This window comes from Phodopus roborovskii, unplaced genomic scaffold, assembly GCF_943737965.1.
Source record: "Phodopus roborovskii unplaced genomic scaffold, PHOROB, whole genome shotgun sequence".
NCBI lineage: Eukaryota > Metazoa > Chordata > Mammalia > Rodentia > Cricetidae > Phodopus > Phodopus roborovskii.
The window spans coordinates 21,689,511-21,710,895 of NW_026126447.1; the positions used below are offsets into that span (position 1 = coordinate 21,689,511).

The window sequence follows — 21,385 nt, forward strand, 5'->3', positions numbered from 1 at the left end:
GAGAAAATATAGGATAAAAAAATCTTGAAATTGATGGTAGTGATAATTTTTTTAATTGGATATGACACCAAAAATCACAGCAGTAGACAAATGGGATTGTATCAAATTGAAAATCTGTACAACAAAGGATCAATTCACTAAATGAAGAGACAATCTATAGACAAATAGAGTATTTGCAACACTGCACATACAAAAGGGGTTCACATTCAGAACATATGTGAAATTCATGCAACTTAATAGCAAAACAGACAGACAGACAGACAAACCTTCATGAAAAAATGGGTCCAACAGTCATGCCTACTGGAGGAGTCCAGCAATCCCAGATAAGAAGAGGGTAAGTTTCAGGTCAGCCTGGGCTACAGAGTGAGTTCAATGATAGCCTGGATAACTATGTTCCTGTTTCAAAATACATTGCAAAAAAAAAAAAAAGTGCTGGTGTGATATATAATACAGCCATAGATGCTTGTTTAAATGTGTTTCAGGAAAAATCTCCAGCTTAGAGGTAAGGGGAGGAGGAAATACATCTATCTCAGTTACTAAAGTCTTTATGGAAGTTCCTCAAATACTGCAATTGTACTACCTTATGAGCTGCAATTATACTTCAAAATAATCTCCCTCATACAGGACTATTTTCTGAGCCAAACTGCCACCATCTTCAGTTCTGGTCTCAAAAGACCATCACACCTGGATCTGTTGACTGTTTATCTTCCCTCATATAAGGAGGGGGTGGCAAGGATCATGAGTCCTTCATCTGAGTAGCCAGCCACCCCTCCCAATCACTTGTAAGTAATTCTTGCCAAATTTTGTGTGCTTTTGGAGAAGGGCCTAAAGGATATGCATGGGCAAGAAAGATGGGGAGGGCTTTCCATCCAGGAAGCCATCATCCCTGCTGGGTTCTAACCTTCCACTGTGGCTACTTTAAGGTCCCCTATGCTCCTGCCCATAACTGTCACCTATTGCTCTCTAAGTAAACCTAATAAACTCATTCTCCTGGGTGAACTTGTTAGGACCTTAGTGGGAGGGGTAGATGTCTCTGTCACTCCCAGGGAGGGAATATTAGTTATAATCTCCAAAGGAAATGAAATTAGTATCTTGCATTGTTATCTTTACTACTTATTCAAGAGTATAGTAGGATCTGAAAAACAACTTGATGTCTACTGGTGGATGAATGACAAGAACCATGTACATATTCAAGGTATTTACATAGTCCTCTTGGTTTTTGCAGTGCTATAGAACAAACCTGGGATCTCATATCTGTTAGACAAGTACTCTACCACCCAGACACATCTCTAGCCTACTTGGTGGTGCTGATTCATTCTGTTTATCTCACCCCCATCTCCCCCCCCCCCTTAGGCAAAGGTCCTACAATACAATGAATTCCTATTTCCCTGACCTGGAACTCACCCTGTTAGATCAAGCTGACTTTGAACTCATAGTGTTTGCCTCCCATGCAATGGAATCAAAGGCATGCACCACTACACTTGGCACCTGAGTGTATAAATATTAAAAGCATTATATCAAGGATATCTAGGTGGTGTTGGCTCACATCTTTAACCCTAACATCTGGGAGGCAGAGGTAGGCAAATCTCTGAGTTCAAGGCCAGCCTGGTCTACAGAGTAGTTCTAGGACAGCCATAGCTACACAGAAAACCTGTCTTAAAAAGACAAAGGAACAAATAAAACCAAACCAAAACAAAAACAACAAAAAAACCCAACCAACCAAACAAAAAAATCAAACAAAACAAAACAAAAAACCAAAACAACAACAACAACAAAAAACAAAAACAAAACAACTAAGGAAAACTACTCTTATTTCATTTTCTTGGTGATATTTGGTAAAGTAGAAATTGTATAACATAGGATAATACTGTTATCAAGGGGCTACCTGATCTTGGGCTTTCAACCTCAAAATGGCAGTAGCCTGTATTGTTTTAAGTTTGTCTCCTTCTTTGCCCTCCTGGGCTAGTAAAACTCATAGGGAGATATATCATACCTAGCTTTGAGATTTTTGTTTTAAAAACCTGTGTCTTCAGGAATGGAGAGATGTTTCATTGCTGGGAATTGAAGTGCAATACTACTGAGATAAATCCTATTCAAAAAAAAAAAAACTCTGATTGGCTACAGTTAATAGATACACATGGTTGATTCACACCTACTGGTCTACCTCATATTGCTCAACATCCCAGATATGTGAATAAGGGCATCCCAGATCAGCCATTCTTCAAACTGAGTGCAGACAGACAAACAGACCCATAAGGAACTTGCAAGGCCTGCCTGGATCATAAGAACCTCCTGGACAGCCCACAGTATCCTGAGAATGAATATAGGGTTATGAAATATGTTCTGTTACAGCAAAAGCTAGCTGTTACAGGTGATCAAGGTGACACCTATTTATTTATTTATTTACTTATTTATTTATTTTTGTCTTTCCAATTCAACCCAAGAGCTGACCTGTGTGAATTTCATGGGGGTCAGGAGAGTGGGAAAGGGGAATTAATTCCCTCAGCCCCTTCTTATTGCACAGCTAGAGTCTGTGGTGTTTCTTGATCAAATGTCTTCCTTCCTGATAGTCTTACATACACAGCTTCTTCATACTGTACTCCCTGTGTGGAGGGGTGATTTGGGATTGTCCATGTTACTAAGTCTCCCTTGTGATCTTTAAAAATTCTACCTAGAGCCCTGTTATAGTCCCTTATTAAACAGTTCTGATTTTCCTAACTTGATTATGCCATCTGTTTCTTGCTGGGGCCCTGACCGAGAATAGGCCTTCTCCAGAAGGTAACATCTTGGCCAAGATATGAATGATCCAGCGGAATGAGTCATGAGGAGAGCTGTGGGAAGAGCCAAGATCCTCCAGGGGCTAGGAAGCAGGATGAATAGGGTTCAGAGAGCTGGAGGGTGTGGAAGCAAAAGTCAAGGTGATGATGTGTGTGATGGGATAAAGGTACAAAGCCCAGGGCAGGTAAATGATATATGGTGTAATTGGCCCATGTAAGGACTGTGGCTTTTATTTTGAATGGAACAGGGACAACAGGAACCACATACATCTAATTAAATCTAATGAGTTTGCTTTCTGCTATGTGCTGACAGCGGCTCTCTGTGACTCAGTAGTGAATTTCTCCTCTCAGTGCCTAGCCTGCTGATGAATGTGTGGGCGTGCTCAGTCAGCCCAGCATGCTTGGGTGCAAGTTCAAGGCTTTGTGTCTTCCTTGATGCTGTGGGTGACATGACCTCTCTTTATAGTCGGGATTCACACTACAGTGTCTTTTTTTTTTTTTTCCTTCTTTTGTTAGCATATCTTTTCAGTTCTGCTAATGATTTGGGAGTGGACACATTTTCCTTACTCCCTTTTTTCTTTCTTTCTGTCCTTCTTTCTCTTTTTCTTTTTTGTTGTTGTGAGAGTCAATAGGCCCTTCTATGCCAGCTTCAAAAACTACTTATCTAAAGGGTCTTGCACAATAGAGAACTAACTGACTAACTACTTCAGGGGGAAGAATACAAGGCATTTAACAGAGAAATACTGTCTGCTTGCCTACTTCTTAGAAATGGTAGATATTGTCTTGATTATTTAAAAAGCAAGGAGGGGCTGAGGAGATGGCTCAGCAGGTAAAGACACTTAGCACCCAGCCTGATGATCTGGGTTGAATCCTGGGGACCATGTGGTGGAAAGAGAGAACTGACTTCTACAAATTGTTCCCTGATCTCCACACCCACATAGTGGCACATGCATGTCACCTCCACCACAATAAATAAATGCTACAAGACATTTAAAAAGCAAGGCATTCATCTGCATATAAACGAGATGCATAAGATAGCATATACATTTGAAACATATTTTGATTATTTAATGGCTATTTCCATTAAAGCTGCTGTGAAATCTAAACCATCTTCTATAGGTTTCTGGGATAAATGTAAACCCCACTCTCTGCATCCTCCAACCCTTTCACCTCCTCATCCCCAACCTGGGAGGGTGAGACAGTAGGATTGCAAATTGAATCTAGTCAGAACACCATAGGGAGATGAAGTGTGTTTGTGCAGGCAGGCGGGGAAGGGGATGTGCTTGGGAGAAACAGTCATTTGAAAAGAATAGTTTTTGAAGTGGAATATATTAATGAAAACTCAATGCATTTTCCAGTTTAGTGCATGACTTATCTATTTCAGTCCCATGTTGCTTCTGACAGCTTCTGAACTCTTTTTTCATTTTAAAGCTTATACCTTTGGTCTTGCCAATGTGCTGCCTGCTAAGATGAACTTTGGGGTTAAGTTGGCTCCACACAGTTCTGGATTGCATCTTCAATCTTGCAGTTCCTATGTTGAAAGCAATAGTATCAAGAGCTGGAGCTAAGGCTCAATGGTAGAACAATTGCCTAGCACATTCTAAGTCTTGGGTTATCCCCAGTGTGCTAGGATGGGAAAGAGAGACATAGAACACACTTGGAGGTGATTAGACCATGATGGCTCAACCCTCATGGATGGGATTAGTGTCCTTATAAGAAAGGTTTAACCAGGCCTGATGAAGGATGTCTCCAGCATGTAAGAGGCTGAGAGAAGAGAATTATGTGGCAAAGACAACCTTAGCTACATAGCACTTTGGATGTGAACTTGGGAGAGGAGGGTGTGGGGGAGGAACAAAGGTCTGAAGAGTAGAGGGCTCTAGACAGTGGTAGATCATATGCTCAGAATACATGAAATCCCCAGTGTGGTCTGTCAACATCTTTAGGAAGAAAACAAAATGGTTTTGAGAGTCTTTAGCCTTTCTGCCGTGTGAGGACGCAGAGAAAGTATTGTCTGTGGAGCAAGGCCCCACCAGATGACAAATCTGCTCATTCCTTGCTTGGGCTTTCTAGCCTATAGAATAAGGAAAATATTTCTGCTGTTTGTAATGTATTTACCCAGTCTAAGGCATTTCCTTATAGAAGTAAACCTGGGCTATGACTATGTTAAATGTAGATTCACCACCATTCTTTAAAAGTCAGCATTTCCCCACAATCTCCTAAACTACATACTTTATAGAAGCAGACAATTTATCTTTTGAGAGCAGGGTGTTTGGGTTCAAATTTTGGCTTTGCTATCAGCCAGGTACATAGCCTTGATCAAATTGTTTCACACTTTGTGCCTAGTTTTCTTTATTTGTAAAAATGTAGTAACTCTGCTATTCAATTTGTTCTGCAAATGAAGTCAATTGAAATCCTTAAAATAGTGCTGTGGACATGTTCAACTAGGACCAACAAACCTCACGGAACACAGGAATGAGCCGGGTGTAGTGGCACATGTCTTAAGTCCCAGCACTTGAGAGACAGAGGCAGGCAGATCTCTGTGAGTTTAAGACCAGCCTGGTGTGCATAGAGAGTTTCAGAACAGTCAGAGATACAAAGTGAGACCCTGTTTTGAAACAATAACAACAGAAGAAATACAGGAATAGAAAAAGGAAAAAATTAAAAGGTTCCTAAAATTTTTACTTGTGTATTTGGAAAATTGATGGGAGTATCATCAAACTAATAAAACCAAAAAGGCAGTTATAAACCTCAAAGAATTCTCATCTCTCCCAGGATAAAAGAGATCGAGTACAGAAGCAGGTTCACAATTAATTCAGATAAATTCTTACAGAATGAAAGCACTAGAAATTATTGGAAGATCTAGAGGTGGTCTGTGGAATATAATTACTTTTCTGAGGTGGCATATAGGAAACCAAGGATTTGCTGTTAACTTATTATAGTGACCTTGCAAATTTAACTTAGAAAACTGCTTGCTAAGTTCCTAAGATAGAACTATGAATTAGAACCTCTAGAGGTGGCACCTGGGATTTTCAAAGTGCACGGGGTTTCAGAAACAGCCAGGTAGTGGACTTATATCCTTTTTTTTTTTTTACGTCTTTATTTCTTAAGGCAGTTTGTTTTTGTGTCTGCTACGTTGTGCCAAGTGTCACAGACTCCTGTGGGATCACCTCTCCCCATTTCGCTAAAGAAAATGCTTAACTACATAAACGTTAGATAACAATAACGCGCATAGTAAAGTTCTTTGTAATAGGTCTTCCTTGATCAAATCTGCAAGTAGAAGGACCAGCACAGCATGGTAAAATGAAGACTCTGAGCAGTAGCTACAGGAAGCAAGCTGACTGCTTTAAAATTTCTGAACCCTTGGCTTTATCAGTATTACGTCCCCTCCCCAGCCTTCTCTCTAGCTTTACAAAATCTCCAAATATCAGGAAGCTGTCCCATATCTCAAAGCTGCCCTGGGGCAGGCTTCAACAGGACCCACTGACTCTGAGCAGTGGCATCTCCAGAAAGGATCTTTTGATGTCACGCTCCACAGCGTCTGCCTGAGCGCGAATTTCGGTCTGCACCACTGCAACTCTCAAGCCCGGTTCCAGACACTCGACCAGACAGACAACTGCAATGCGCAGCCGCGCAGGCGCACGAGCGGGACGGGCGCCCTAGTTGAGGAGGCGGGACTAGTCCTTGAAATCGGCCTCTTATTGGCTTTCTTTTGCCAGGCTCCGCCCCTGGGCGGTGGAGGCGGTGCGTGGGCCACGTCAGGCATCCGTGCGGTCTGTGCCTGTTGCAGAAGTGAGGTAAGCCATGCGGCGTGGCTGGCCGTCCTCTGTCAGCCACTGGGTGGGCAGACGACGACACATCGGGGCAGCCTGCAGCCACGGCCACCGGCGAGAGGGCGGCGGAAGCCGGAGGACTTGGACTGGGCTGCAGGCCGGCGGCGGAGCATGTGGGCGGCAGGGCCGGGGCGGCGCGGGAGGCGGGCAGGGTGCTTGACCTGCTGCCGGTTCTGCTGGCCTGTCGGGGCGCCCGGCTCCCGGAGGACCTGGCCTTGAGCGGTTTCCAGATCTGAAGCGTCGGAGCTGGCTGGCTGTGGAGGGGCTTGCCGGCCCAGGCGGCCCGCACGATCCGGGTGGCTTGCGTGCCTCAGGTTGCAGTTGTCCCTTCTCCTTGACCAGGTCTCTGGTCCGGGGCAGTGCAAGGGGTTCTGCTTGGCCTGGGATAACTGTCCTCATTCCCTGGGACTCAGACACAGGTTATGTCCACTTAAATGCAAGGGCTGTTGGGTGAGCAGAGCCGGTTTTCTGCCCCAGGTTTCTGGCTCTGAGTCTGAGGCGGGTATGTGTGAGACTTCCGAATGTCAAGCAGCTAGGTGGAGGTTTGCAGGCACCTGCCATTTTGTACCACTTACTCTGAGTTTGTTTCAGCCATGGGGCCTCGATTCCTTATTTGGAGGGTTTTGATCCAGTGAAGTCATCCTCTCCATTATGCAGGCATTGACTCATTCATTGTAAACTTTTAAAATGAGTTCCTTGAACGACATTCCCTGCCTTTGCTTTCAGTTGATATTGCCAGTGTTGTTGTCTGAGTTGACAAGATTTGAGGTTTTTGCCTTTTTTTAAATTCTTTTCTCTCTTCTGTTGTTATAGATCATTTTCAGGGTCTAGATTTAGATGCAAAAGATATAATTCTCTAGGACCTTTTTCCATGTTCTTTTTACTTTCCAATATACCTTAAAAGGCATTTACCACCCTGAGGTGGTAAACCCTAGTAACTGCCACTAAAAACCTATCGGAAAAGTGAAGGGATGTAATTCTGTAATTTTGGAATGTTCAAGGAGAGATGGCAAAGAGCAGATTTACTGAACCGTGTTAGCAGTTGGGAACCAACTAAATTAAAAACACATGCGGATTTTGTGCTTATGTATTTTATGCTTCAATGACAAGTGATTCTGTTCACTAACAGTTTTGACTGTCAAGCAAGTGCATGGTCAAAATTTTGATTGACATCCAATTTCTGCAAAGAAAACACCAACCATGAGTCATCTAAAATTTGAAGTGTAACAATCATGAACTTTTTAGTTACATATAATGGTACCCTATAGAGACAATTGGACACGAATGCAGTTTTCAAAGCCTTTGACTTGCTTTGGTAATAAGTGGTAGCCAAAACATCTCCCTTACTTTTTTATCAAGTTAATCTTATCAGTAGTTACCATTTCTTCTTTGTCAATATCCTGCTTAGTTTTTTTTCCTGTTTTTTAAATTAAAAATATTTAGACATTTATTGTATCATGTTACTATTTGGTAGATTTTAATTGCCTGATACCTGTTACTGAACCCTGATAACCCAAAAATAAATAAATTGTTTCTTCAAGGTAAAACATACCTGTAGAGGTTAATAGTTATTTCATATAGTGACTGATTAATGGTACTTAATGGTGCTTACTAGTCGAACAGTTCACCCCTTCCTAATGTAAAATGATTTCTAAAGTAATTATTCTGATATTCTGAGCCTTGTGATACCTTTTAACATTAGTCCATAAACTGTTAGTTGGTGTAAATTTATTACAATCACTATTAGGAGTAAGCATAGTATCTAGAACTCTTTCATATGATAAAATAAAGCATAGCTTTAGAGATGTCCTTTAAATCTGTGATGCATAAATAGTAATTAGCTGGGCAGAGCTCATGTACATCCCATCAATTTTTAAGCACTAGATTAAAATATTTTAGTATGTGGCCTTTTAATTTTTTTAATTTAAGTCACACTGAAAGAGATACAATGACATTTTATAATTTTGCTAATTTATATTTTCATTCAGCCTGAGTATGCATGCATTCTGTTTGTTTTATTATTTATTTGTATAAGATGAGGATGACCTTGAATATTTGATTATCCTGCCTCAACCTACACAGTACTGAAATTAAGGAAAGTGCTATCCTTTCTGGTTTATTTCTTGCCAGGGATTGAAATCAATTCCTAGACTGCCTTTTAAAAATGGCTTTATTATTATTATTATTGATTTATTATTTTGTGTGTTTACATGAGCCCAGGTGACTGTTAAAGCCAGAGATATCAATTTCTTGGATCTGGAGTTACAGGCAGTTGTGAGCCACCAGATGTGGATGCTGGGAGCTGAACTTGAATACTCTAGAAGGCAGAATATACTCTCAACTGCTGGGCTGTCTGTCTAAGCATCTGAGTGATGGGAGATGCCATTCTGTAAATATGTATCTCTTATTGGTTAATGAATAAAGCGCTGTTGGCCAATAGGAAAGCAAGATAGGTGGGACTAGGAGACAAGGAGGAGAGAGGAAGTAGGTAGTAGGGAGGAGATTCATCATGGAGGACAGAGAGAGTAAAATGCCAGCCCCTCTCTCCGGGAAGATAAGACCACGTGGAAGTACTTAGATTAATAGAAATGGGTTAATATTTAAGACAGAGCCAGCAGATAAGAAACTAGTAACAGGCCTACAGCTTTATATCTAATACAGCATCTCTGTGTTATTTGGGGCTGGCACGGAAAAACCTACTCATAACATCTGAGTACTTTGGTAATACAGACCCCTTAACTTATGAAGAGGTTATAGTCTGAAAATCTTATTTTAAGTTGTTAATATTGTACATCAAAAATGCATTTAGGAAGGATGGGTATGATGTGTAATTGTGTAGCAAAGAGACAGGTGGCTTCTCTGAGTTTGAGTCCAGCCTGGGTCTACAAAATGAGTCCTAGTACATAATGAGAACCTGTCTGGGTCAGTGGATAAAGTACTTATTATGAGAACTGGAATTTGGATTCTCTGGCTCCCATGTAAATTGTAAATAAATGGGTGCTTGTAATTGCATCATTCAAGAGCTGAGACAGAAGATCCCTGGGGCAAGCTAGACTAGCTAGAATTGACCAGCTATGGGAATTGAGCAGCTATGGGAATTGAGCAGCTATGGGTTCAGTGAGAACACTGCTTCAGTAAATAAAATGGAGCATGATTGCAGAAACCACTTGATGTTAACTTAAGGCCGCCACACAAATGCACATATACCTATACCCACATATATACCTACAGACATGCCAATACTGGTGTATACATTTATATAACATACACATGCATCAAAAGTAAGAGTAAAAATCCATGATAAAAGTTTATTTAATAGTGTTGGGGAGGTGCTTTATTGGTAGAGCGCATGCTGCAGTCTGGAGGACTTCTGTTTGATCTCCCAAACCTGTGTTTAAAATTGAATCTGGGTGTGGTGTCTTGTGGTTATAATCCTAATGAAGGGAAGGTGAAGACAAGTGAATCCCTGAGCCTTGGTGGACAGCCATCTTGCCTAGCCTACTTGGCCAATTCCAGGCCATTGACAAACCCTGTCTCATACAAAACATACAGAACCTCCAAGCCATGACACCTGAGGTTCTCTTTGGCCACTGCCAGCACAAGTACATGGACACACTGCATGCATACCTACACATATAACACATAATCTGTTTAGTATATCTAGTTTACTGTATCATGCTCTAGTAACAGTAGACTGTGGGCTATTTACCCTTATAACCCATTGGCTGGCTGGAAACTGCTGATGGCTGCTGCTTCCCAAAATTCCCAGCCCCTCATGTTCCATATGTTGCCAGCTAAGAAAAAGATCAAAATCACAATTTGAGGTGAAGTTTCTACTGAATGTGTATTATCCTCACATCATTGTGAAGCTGGACAGAAACATCAGATAATCTCACTATGAGGATCAGGCTGGCCTCAAACTCAAGAGATCCAGCTACCTCTTCTGAATGCTGGGAGTAAATATTTATCTTTTAAATGACTTATCTCTTCACTTTTCTGGCGATCAATGAATTGTTCCATATAAACAAGTAAACTGAGTATTTTAGTTCTTTTTAGTGTTCCACAGTATTTCTTCCAGTGTCTATTTAGTCAGAATAATTACTTGCTAATTTGGCTGATAAACATCTCGAATAAATCTTATAATTTCTATAACTATAGTTTTATGTCCTGTTGTATATTATTTTTTCTTTTGATTCCCAGCACTTGGGAGGCTGGGGCAGGCAAATCTTTATGAGTTCAAGGCCAGTCTGGATAGTGACTTCCACGAAGGGCAGGACAACATAATAAGAGACTCCATCTCCAAAAACAGAAAAAGAAAAGTCTCCGCTCTTTGACCCACTTGCTTTCAAGATTTAGACTTTAAATTTTACTGTTTAACAATCATTGGATATGTTGGTTGCACAAGTAAAGCTTTAGTTTCTAGTATATACTGTTAGGACAGACTTTGTAATTTGAATTTTGATGCATTTAAATAAATGGAAGTTTTGTCTTCTATGGGTGTTGCATGCACCCTTGTGTGTAAGTAGGGATGATTATGCCATGGAGCAATGTTAGTTACCTGATATGGGTGCTGGTAACCAAACTCAGGTATCCTGAAAGAGCACATTGTATTTTTAACCACAGAGTTATTTCTATGGCCTAGATTATAGGTTTTTAAGAAAGGACTTTTAAAAATCTTTGCTTTTATTTTATGTGTTTTGCTTGTATGTATGACTTTGTACTTTGTGGATGCAGTGTCCAAGGAGGTCAGAAGAAAGTGTTGGATTCCCTGGAACTGGAGTTAGAGACACTTGTAAGCTACCATGTAGGAGCTGAGAATTAAACCTTGGTCCTCTGGAAGAGGAACCAGTGCTTTTAACCACTGAGCCATCTCTCCACCTCTGGATTAAAGGCTTTTAAATGTAAGATATTTCAGTTTGCAATGGAGTAAGCTCACTGTAAGGAGGCATGTATATTAGAATTTAAGCTTTTAGGGTGCTGATGGAATGTAGGGTTTAGGCTGATGTGGAACAAGGGTGTTGTGTATTGTGCTTCACCTACCTGGACATTGATACAGTTGTTAACTAATGGGGGAGGAGAGGTGGAGAAAACGTAGACTTGTGATTTTTGCTTCTGAAACTTTAAGTGCCTGTTGGTAGAAATGGGTTGGATCCACTTACAGCATGGATCTTGAAGTTCAGAAGGCTGATCTCTGATGTGGGCCACCAAGGATGGGAAGCTGTTTTCATCAGATTGTGGAAATAGGTTGTAAGCACATTTATTGATTGTTATTGGAGTCTGAAAGGTTGGGATGGAGAGAGAGTGTTTAATGGGAGGAAGATATCTTAAAAGTGTTTTGACTGGCCGACTCAGTCGGTAAGTTGCCTGCTGCACAATTGTGAAGACCTGAATTGAGAGCTCTAGCACCCACATAAAAGCTGGTGTGATCTTGTACCAAGTAGATAAGCTCTGGGGTGAGACCCTTCTTCAAAACACAAGGCAGAGAATGATCAAGGATGACACGTGGACCTCTGGTCTTCGCAGATGTGCACATGCATGCACACACCTGCATGCACATGTACACATCTCCCGTAGATATGCACACATGTGCAAACACACATGCACATTGGGTGGCTCACAAGTACCTAGCACTGTATTTCCATTGGATCTGATTCCCTTTTCGGGTCTCTATAGGCACCTATGTTCATGTGGTGCACATAAATCCATGCCAGTATACACACACACACACACACACACACACACACACACTAATAGCTTATCCCAATAGTCTTCAAATTTAGTGAATAGAGATGGAAAATTAGTTTGCTTTTGAAATGAGTTGAGTAGCAGTCACTTTGTAGCTAGAGTGAATGACATTTAAGACCATTGTTTGTTCTCTTCTCTCCTTTATCCTCCTTTGTTTCCCTCTCTTTTCCAGGATATCTCCAATGTTAGGCAAGCACTTTCCCACTGAACTATACTCTCAGCCAACCATAGCTTTCACCTTGTGTTTTGAGGCAAAGTCTTGCTACATACCCTAGACTGGCCTTCAACTCTTGTCAATCCTTCGTCTCTCAAGTGCTGGGATTATAGGTGATGTCTGGTTATCTTTCTAGTTATTGTCTTTGGTCCTTTCTGCCTATAATACTGTGAACATAATGCTCTCTCTCTCCCTCCATCCCCCAAAAGGGCAGTCTGTCTTTATAGTTATCTAAAAGGCGTACTATGATCTGACCCATTTTTGTCCACTTTGCTGCAATTCTACCTCAATTATTTTCAGATGAGCTCGTTCCTCATTCACATAAGATATGTTTTCACCATGGCTTTTGTCTTGCTTTTCCCACTCTCTGGAATTCTCTTTTAAGACTATGGCCTGCTCTGCTCCATTACCTCCTTTAAGCCTTGCCTCAACTGTAAATTCTGTTAGTGAGCCTTTTCATTCCCATCTTCCCATAAAACTGGAACCCTTTGCTAGTGTCATCTCTTCTCCTTGGTTACATTTTTACAGTGCTGTGATTTACTGTTTTTTCTGCTGCTTGCCTTCTCTCCTTTTTTTTTTTTTTGTATTCGGAGTCAGTTAGCGTTTCTCTATGTAGCTTTGAAGCCTGTCCTGGAACTCCCTCTGTAGACCAAGCGGGCCTCCAATTCACAGAAGTGCCTCTGCCTTCCAGAGTACTGGGATTAAAGGTGTGCACCACCACCGCCCATCTATGTAATCCAACTTTTTCATTTGAGTTTTTAATATTAGGCATGGTTCTACACCAAGGCTCTTTATCGTTTGCAAGAAAAATATCACGGTCTTCTTTAACTGCATTGGGTACTTGCTCTTGGCACAGAGCAGAAATGTCAGTTTGTGGTCTACATCAGTTATGTTTATGTCGAAGCTGATGACTAGAGTTATGGCTTGCTGGAGAACACTTGCATGGGATGTGCAAGGCTGTGGCTTGATTCTGCAGCACAGCAAAAAGCAAATCAAGTCAAAACAGAAAAGCAAAGCTGATGGGTGGGGCTGTGGCTCAGTTGATAGAACATGCCTGGCATGTATGAAGCTCTAGGTTATTGTAGTGTGAATCCATGAGAGTCTGGTAAAGTTCTCAAGAATGTATTTAGGTATAAAAGAGGGGTAAACACTCACAGATACAGGATCAATTAAACACTGCTGTTCCAGCTACCTTCACCCAGGGATGGAGAAGCACCAACAGCAAGCCACCCGAGAGAGTGCAGGAGCAAGAGAGCTAGAGACACTCTCTCTCAGCTTTTAAGTTGCCATGTAGTCAGATAAAGACCATGCCCTAGGGCTTGCTGCCCCAAAAGTCATTGGCTAACCAGGTGGTAATCCCATAACACTTACCCCTTTTTTCTAAATAAGAAGGTCCTAATCCTAACAAAACTATTTACGATAAGAACAGCTATCAAGTATTGTGCAGAAGAAAGAAAATGTAATAACATAGTAATAAGCAAAAATGAAACTACAACTAACAAGAACAACATCAAGCAAAGAACACATACTAAATGACCAGGCCATAGGTAATTGGCAAATTACAGAGATTATTCCAAAGCTGTCTTATGTTGGAAAGTCTAAGTCTTGAACCTAATATGCTCTTGCTAAGATATGAGATTGTAACTATAACTGTCTAATCTTTATTCCCATCAAAGACCTGAGAATAATATTACCTGAGTAAGCAGGAAGTGCAGATAAATGACTTCTGAAAGATGCAAGAGATGACAGAAACAGCTGGTGCCTGGGCAGTCACCCAGAATTTCTCTGTAGAGTCGGGGTATCCAACTTTGCCTTTAGCCCTACACTATCTGACAGACCATTTTCAGAAGCAGGAAAATTTGAAAGACTGTCCTACCGTGTCTTGGTAAGCAGATTGGACAGCATTGCTAGCTAACTGCCCCCAAAGTTATTAGCTAAATGGATTGAAATACCACAACAGGTTATATCCCCAGTGTGACATCGTGGGGATGGAGTGGCCCAAGCACTCAGAAGATAGAGACATAAGGATCAGAGTTCAAGGGCATCCTAGGTTATTTGAAAGTTCCTAGCTAGCCTGAGCTACCCAAGATTCCATCTCAGCCAGCCAACCCACCAACCAACCAATTCAACAATAACAACACAAAAGCAAAAATGAAGAGGCTGATATGAAAGGGCTACAGTGTAAGGTGGAGAAACTTCAAATCTTTTAAAAAAATTTTTGAAACTTTGTCCTCTTTAAACATGTTTGAGTATATCAGATGAGAGATGTTTTGCTATTCAAAATAAAAGTATTTTAAATTTTAATATATGGCATAATCATCTTATAAAATCAGTTTAAACCATGAAATTATGATAATGAGCATCACATTTAAAATGAACGATTCTGAATAAAATTTATAATCTTTTAAGTGCCTCACTTGCTTTTTGTTACATGCTATTAACAGAATCTTCTTTCAAACAGGAGTGATACATGATTATATATTTTTAAAGAAATGAATATTGAAATCTTATATCTTTATTTATTTTACCTATTTTAGTCCTTTAAAGTCCATGTTTATTTATTTGCTTTTGTGTGTGTGAAGTGTGCATGGGTGGTTAGGTGCACACGAGTATCACAGTATGAAGGTAGACATCAGAGGACAACTTGGAATGGTTCTCCTTCTATTGTGTGGGCTCCTTGGATTAGCTCCATGTTGTCAGGCTTGGTGGTAAGCATCTCTACCTGCTGAGCCAGCCTTCTGCCCATTTTCTTCTTTTGTCCCCCATCCCCTTTCACTGAATAGCTCTAGCTGTTTGGAACTTGCTATATAGACCAGGCAGCCCTTGAACTCCCAGAGATCTATTTACTTCCACCTCCCTAGTGCTGAGATTAGGGGTGTGTGCCACCATGCTAGGCCCATTTTCTTTCTTTGCGTTTTTATCTCCCCCCCTTTTCCTTTTCCTCCTTCCTTCCTTCCTTCCTTCCTTCCTTCCTTCCTTCCTTCCTTCCTTCTTTCTCTTGAAAAATAGATTCTTCTGTCATACAAATACATCCACTTTCAGCTCCCTGAATCTCCCCTCACTTACTGATCCAACTGCCCATCCCTTTCAAAAAAGAGCAGTCTTCTAAAAGTTAGATGACAACCAAACACAACAAAACAAAATACAGTAAGACAAGGCTGGACAAGTCAACCCAACAAGAGGAAGAAAGTCTTAGAAGCAGGCAGAAGAATCAAAGAAATACACACTTGTTCCCACTGTTAGGGGTCCCACAAAAATACCAAGCTAACAGCCACAGCATATATGAAGATCCATACAGGCCCTCTGCTTGCCTTTTCAGTCTCAATGAGCCCATGTATGCCCTGCCTAGTTGATTCAATGGGCTATGTTCTCCTGGTGTTCATCAACCCCTCTGGTTCCTACAATCTTTCTGTACCTTCTTGCTCTGGATTCCCCCAGCTTCAAGGAGAGAGACCTGAAGGAGACCTCCAATTTAGATTTTCTCTCTGAATAATTCTGGCTTTGGGTCTCTTCATCCACTCCCATCTACTGCTGGAGGAAGCTTCTCTGATGATGATGATGATGAAAGAAGGCACCAATCTATGAATATAGCAGAATATCATTAGGAATCATTTTATTGAATTTTTTTTTCCAATTGTGTTTGGCAATTGCCTAGGTCTTTGGGCTATCTAGTCTCTGGTTTTTTATAGACACTGATAGAAACAAATCAGACTCTAAGGATTTAAGAGGCTCAGACATCACTGCATTATTTTAAAACTTTAAAAATAGAAAAATAACTGCTTAGTTGTCTAATTTTTGTATTGTTTCTGCTTTCTTCCTGTTACCAGAACCATAGCTCACAGACTCTATCTCACTCTTTTCTAACATCCACCATAGCTAGTCTACCAGCATTAAAAAAAAAAAAAAAATAGATTTGTGTACTCACTTTGCAGCTGACAGCTTGTACTCCTTGACCAGATGGAGAACTGATATGTAGATGGTGACTGTAGTTAGTGACAGTGTGTTGTGGACCTGGGAGACTACTCAGTGGGTTAAGAGTACTTTCTGCCTAAAGCATGAGGTCTTGAATTCAAAACGGTTTCACCCACTTTTAGTTATACATCAGTTGTGGTTATACACCCCTGGAACCCCAGCACTGTAGGGGATGGCGATAGGCTAGCCTAGTTCTACATTCATTGAAAGCTCTTGTCTCAAGGGAAGAAGGCAGAGAGCCAACATCCTCCCCAAGCCTCCATGTGCACTGGTGTGTACACATAACATATACATGGGTGCACATACCGTATATACCACACATATACTTACACACAGACTAAAGTTATTATGGTGTGGGGGCAGTGATTGCCTATGCTGCTTATGCGGAAGTCAGAATAGAACTTTCAGTTCTCTACTTCAGTTATCAACTCAGGTCCCCAGATTTGCATATCGTTTTAACATTTTAACCTGCTGAATCATCTTGCTAGCTCACTTTGTGTGTGTATGTGTGTGTTCGTTTGTGTTTAATGAATCAAGGTCTTATTATATATAGCCCTGGCTGGCCTTGAACTTCAAACCCTCTCCGCCTCCTTAGTATTGCGATTAAAGTACTGCAGCACCACCACATCTATCAAGTATATATAATTTTTAATTGCCAGCAAAACCTCTGTACAATATAGGAAAAAATAAAAGCATACATGAACATATGTACCTAAAGTCTAAGTCTTTATTATCTCTACCCTTAAACTTGTATATATACCCCTATAGTCTTCATACCTGTATAACAAACCTTTTCCTCCCTCCCTCCCTCCCTCCCTCCCTCCCTCCCTCCCTCCCTCCCTCCCTCCCTCCCTCCCTCATTTTCCTTTCTTCTTTGGCTCTCATGGGTCAAGACTGGCCTCTAACTCAAACCTATGTAGCTGAAGAGAATCTTGAACTAATGTTTATCCTGTTTCTACCTCTTGCCTGCTGGGATTATACTGGCCTCTAACTCAAACCTATGTAGCTGAAGAGAATCTTGAACTAATGTTTATCCTGTTTCTACCTCTTGCCTGCTGGGATTATAGGATATACCACCATGTCCATTCATTCATTCATTCATTCATTCATTCATTCATTCAATAGTTGGGGCTCAAACTCAGGGCTTCATGCATTCATAACTTCTGTGTATTAATTTCATAACAGAGGCCTAAGGCCTCATTTTCCTTCCTGTTTTTTTTTAAATAGTGTATTCACTATAGAAACTGTGATAATCTTTAAAAAATATCAGCTAAACATCTTGTCTTTGCCCTGAACACTCTAGTACTTGTGGTATTTTCTCAGAAATGTGCATGCCTTGCAGCAGAACCCCTGTAAGCCCTAAGGTGACCTGGGCCCTGCTTCATGCTTCATTTTCCCTCCCCAGCTGCCTCATCTGCTCCAACAACACTGATCCTGATACCTTAGACCATCCCCGAATCTGCTGAGCTTCCTTCTGCCTCTGGCCATTGCTTTCAGTGTTTACGGTTTTTATTTTTACTGTGTGTGTGTGTGTGTGTGTCTGTGTCTCTGTGTGTGCATACATGCATGGGTATTCGGGTGTCCACTGAGGCATTCGGGTGTCCTCCTAGAGATGGAGTCACAGATGGCTGTGAGCTGCCAGACAGGATTGCTGGGAACTGAATTTGGGTCCTCTAGAGAACAGAAAACACAACCCCTGAGCCATCTCTCAGCTCCCAGAAGACCTTACTTTATTCTTTAACAGATGCTGAGACATGGAAGACTAATTCTTGCCTACTGATGACAAAAACTTTGGCTTTCTAGATACTATGTCCTATGTGTCCTGGAAAATTAGTATAAATGGAATCTGTGTGCTGCATTTTTGCCAAGTAAAATTTTGTACCCTCTACCGATTAAAACGAATAGAGGACATTGAACACACTGGAGGAACACTTATTTTTCTTCAGAGGCAGATGATTAATCTCCTGACAAACAGTTTAGAACCAAGTGTAATTCCATTAGATTACTTGTTTAGAGTTCTGCAGGACCATTACAGCTTCTAATAACTCATAGGTGTGACTTTCTCATTAAATAGTACTTAATAAGTGGTATAATTGGATCAAATGAGACTTTATTTTTAGCCTTAGTGCTATGGTAAAACTCCCTTGTAGGTAGGTGATAAAAGACCATGACTTCCAATGAGTAAATAAGATCATTGGTTTTTATTGAGAGTAAAATAATTTATCTTATGCTTTTATTTGAATATAGTTAATAACTCTTTAAAAATATGCCTGCTGTAAGAAAAAATTAACATAGCAAATATAATGAATGTAATGGAATGTAATCACCCATCCTTCTATTATACAGAGATAACCTGTTATTTACTGTTTTCTCTTTTTTTAGTCTGTTGTAAGCACCTCTTATACATGTATATATGTATGATATATGTGTGTGTTTCAGAGGGTAACCTTTGGTGTCAGTCCTTTCCAACCTTGTTTGAGAGAGATTCTCTCACTGTTGACTGCTGTGGATGCTAGGCTAGCTGATCTGTGAGTTGAGGAGTGTCCTGTCTCTTGCTCTCATTTTTGGGATAGTGATGATCTGGGATTAAATACTTGAACTATAGTGTCCAGCTCTTCCTTCCTTCCTTCCTTCCTTCCTTCCTTCCTTCCTTCCTTCCTTCCTTTTTCTCTTCCTCTTTCCCCCTTTCTTTTTCTAACCCCTCCTTTATTTTCAAAGGATTTATTTCTATTATTTAAAAAGTATGTGTAAATTGTATGTCTGTGTTGGGGTATGTACACATGAGTGCAGGTGCCAGAGGAGTCCATAAAAAGTGTCAGATCCCCTGGAGCTGGAGTTACAGCTCCAACCAGTGTGAACTCATATTTCTCTGTAAGAAAGTATATATTCCGAAGCACTGAACTATCTCTCTCTGTTTCTCTCTCTTTGTTTTTTCGAGGCAGGGTTTCTCTGTGGCTTTGGAGGCTGGCCTGGAACTTGCTCTTGTGGACCAGGCTGGTCTTAAACTCACAGAGATCCACCTGCCTCTGTCTCCCTAGTGCTGGGACTAAAGCCGTGGGCCATCACTGCCTGGCTTGAACCATCTCTTTAGACCTTTGTATCCAGCTTTTACTGGGCCTCTGGTATCCAAGCTCAGCCTTAGGAGCAGCTAGGAGAAAGCTAATTCTCCCAGAGTGATTTAGGTTTTGGCTGATTCCAGGCTTTCATCCAGTGCTCATTCTCACCTTTTACTTCTAAAAGTTCCATTAAGATACATATGTTAAAATAGTGTGTATTGGCTTAAACATTTATGAAATTAAATTCTAGTAAAAAGAATCTGAGAACTGGGGCATAGTGGCACAGGTCTTTAATCCCAGCATTTGGGAGGCAGAGGCAGGCCATCCTTGGAGGACAGTCTGTCTACATAATTACTTCCAAGCCAGCCAGGGTTATTTCAAGAAACTCTGTCTCAAACAGACAAAAAATGGCAACCCATTTCTCCACAAATCAGAAGACTCTGTGGATGTGAGGGCAGTGTTGCTTATAACTGCCATTCTATTGATCACTGGGGTTAGTTCAGCTAATCTGGCTGTCTGGAGACAGAGCAGGCTCGGGGTGGGGTGTCCTGCTCATCCATCACCACACCAGGTGTATCTCTCTGTACCATTTCATAGAGCAGGACCATTTTCAAGAATCTGAGGGTTAGTGATGTAGAACAGATTAAGAGCTGTGACCGTGATAAATGACAGCTGTCCACTGCAACATTCATGTAAGACTTATGATACATTCATGTAACAGACTCATTTTCCATCTCAATCAGTTTCAGCTGCAGACACTGAAGGCGGCTTGGGAGCTTTTTGTGTGAGTTTTAAATTTTTGAAAAGTTTATCCAAATGACAAACAATATATTAAAATCTCAGAATTCAGTTGATTTGAGCTTTGGATTTGACTGAAGTTCACCTTCGTACAACCTATACAACAGTTGTTTCCTTCATTAAAAGAAGACCTTCCAGTAAGGGGTAAATGAACTAATAATTATTTACCAAACTTAAACGTGTTGGCTGCTGAATTGATGTATTATGTTTATATGGAAATAAATTTATTTGAAAATTTATTGTTCTTTTTATTCTGTTTCCTATCAGTTTTAGTTTTTGAGAATTAATTAGCGAGAAAGAGGTAAATTTTCAGAACTGGAGAGGGGCTCCATGGTTAAGAGTGCATGCTCCACCATCATGAGGGCTGGAGTTTGAATCCCTCATTAAAAACTGAGCATTCCACACCACCTATAATCCCAACTCTGGGCTGTGCGTCTGGGGCTTACTGGCGTCTCCACTGGCTGAGACTGGAGCCTTGGGTCCTGGGAGAGACATGTCTCAGAGAAACATGTGGATAGTGATAGAGGAGGACACCTGATGCCATTCCCTGACCTCTGTGAACACTCCTGTGTGCACATGTGTGCATACACACACATCCACACACACACACATTAAAGATGTAAATTCTCTTGTTTTTTCACTTTGTGCTTAGGTACAGCTGCTCCTGATTCTAAGATTTTTTTGACCTTGTTTTATATCAGATACTGTATTAAACATGATAATCCAACAGACATTTATTAGCTGCTTATATGCACAGCTGTGCTGTGGTGAATAAGACTCAGAAGAAACTCAAGAGACCCAAACGTACTGTAGCTTTGGGGAGAGAGGAGCTCTTCCTACTTGATCTGCTTGCTCAGCCTGGGGCTGAGCATGAGCAGCTGCTACATGGATGAAAATGGCCTCATAACAATGGGAAGTCCTCCATGTCTTGAGCTGGAAGGGACATTAGAGACAGCCTACCTCCTCAGTTTGTTCCTTTTATACATATTCTCT

General features: G+C 41.0%; 1 protein-coding gene across 2 annotated transcripts in view; it reads left to right on the top strand.

Annotated features, from left to right (window-relative positions):
• Positions 1-6,482: 6,482 nt before the first annotated feature.
• Positions 6,483-21,385, top strand: part of Focad (focadhesin) — a 289,725-nt gene continuing 274,822 nt past the window's right edge. The window contains exon 1 of one of the 2 annotated variants that reach the window (XM_051188149.1): positions 6,483-6,571. The gene's annotated coding sequence lies outside the window, so the exon portion shown is untranslated. Of the gene's footprint in view, positions 6,572-20,396; positions 20,537-21,385 lie in introns of those variants that run through there. The other variant, XM_051188150.1, reaches the window with a different exon arrangement.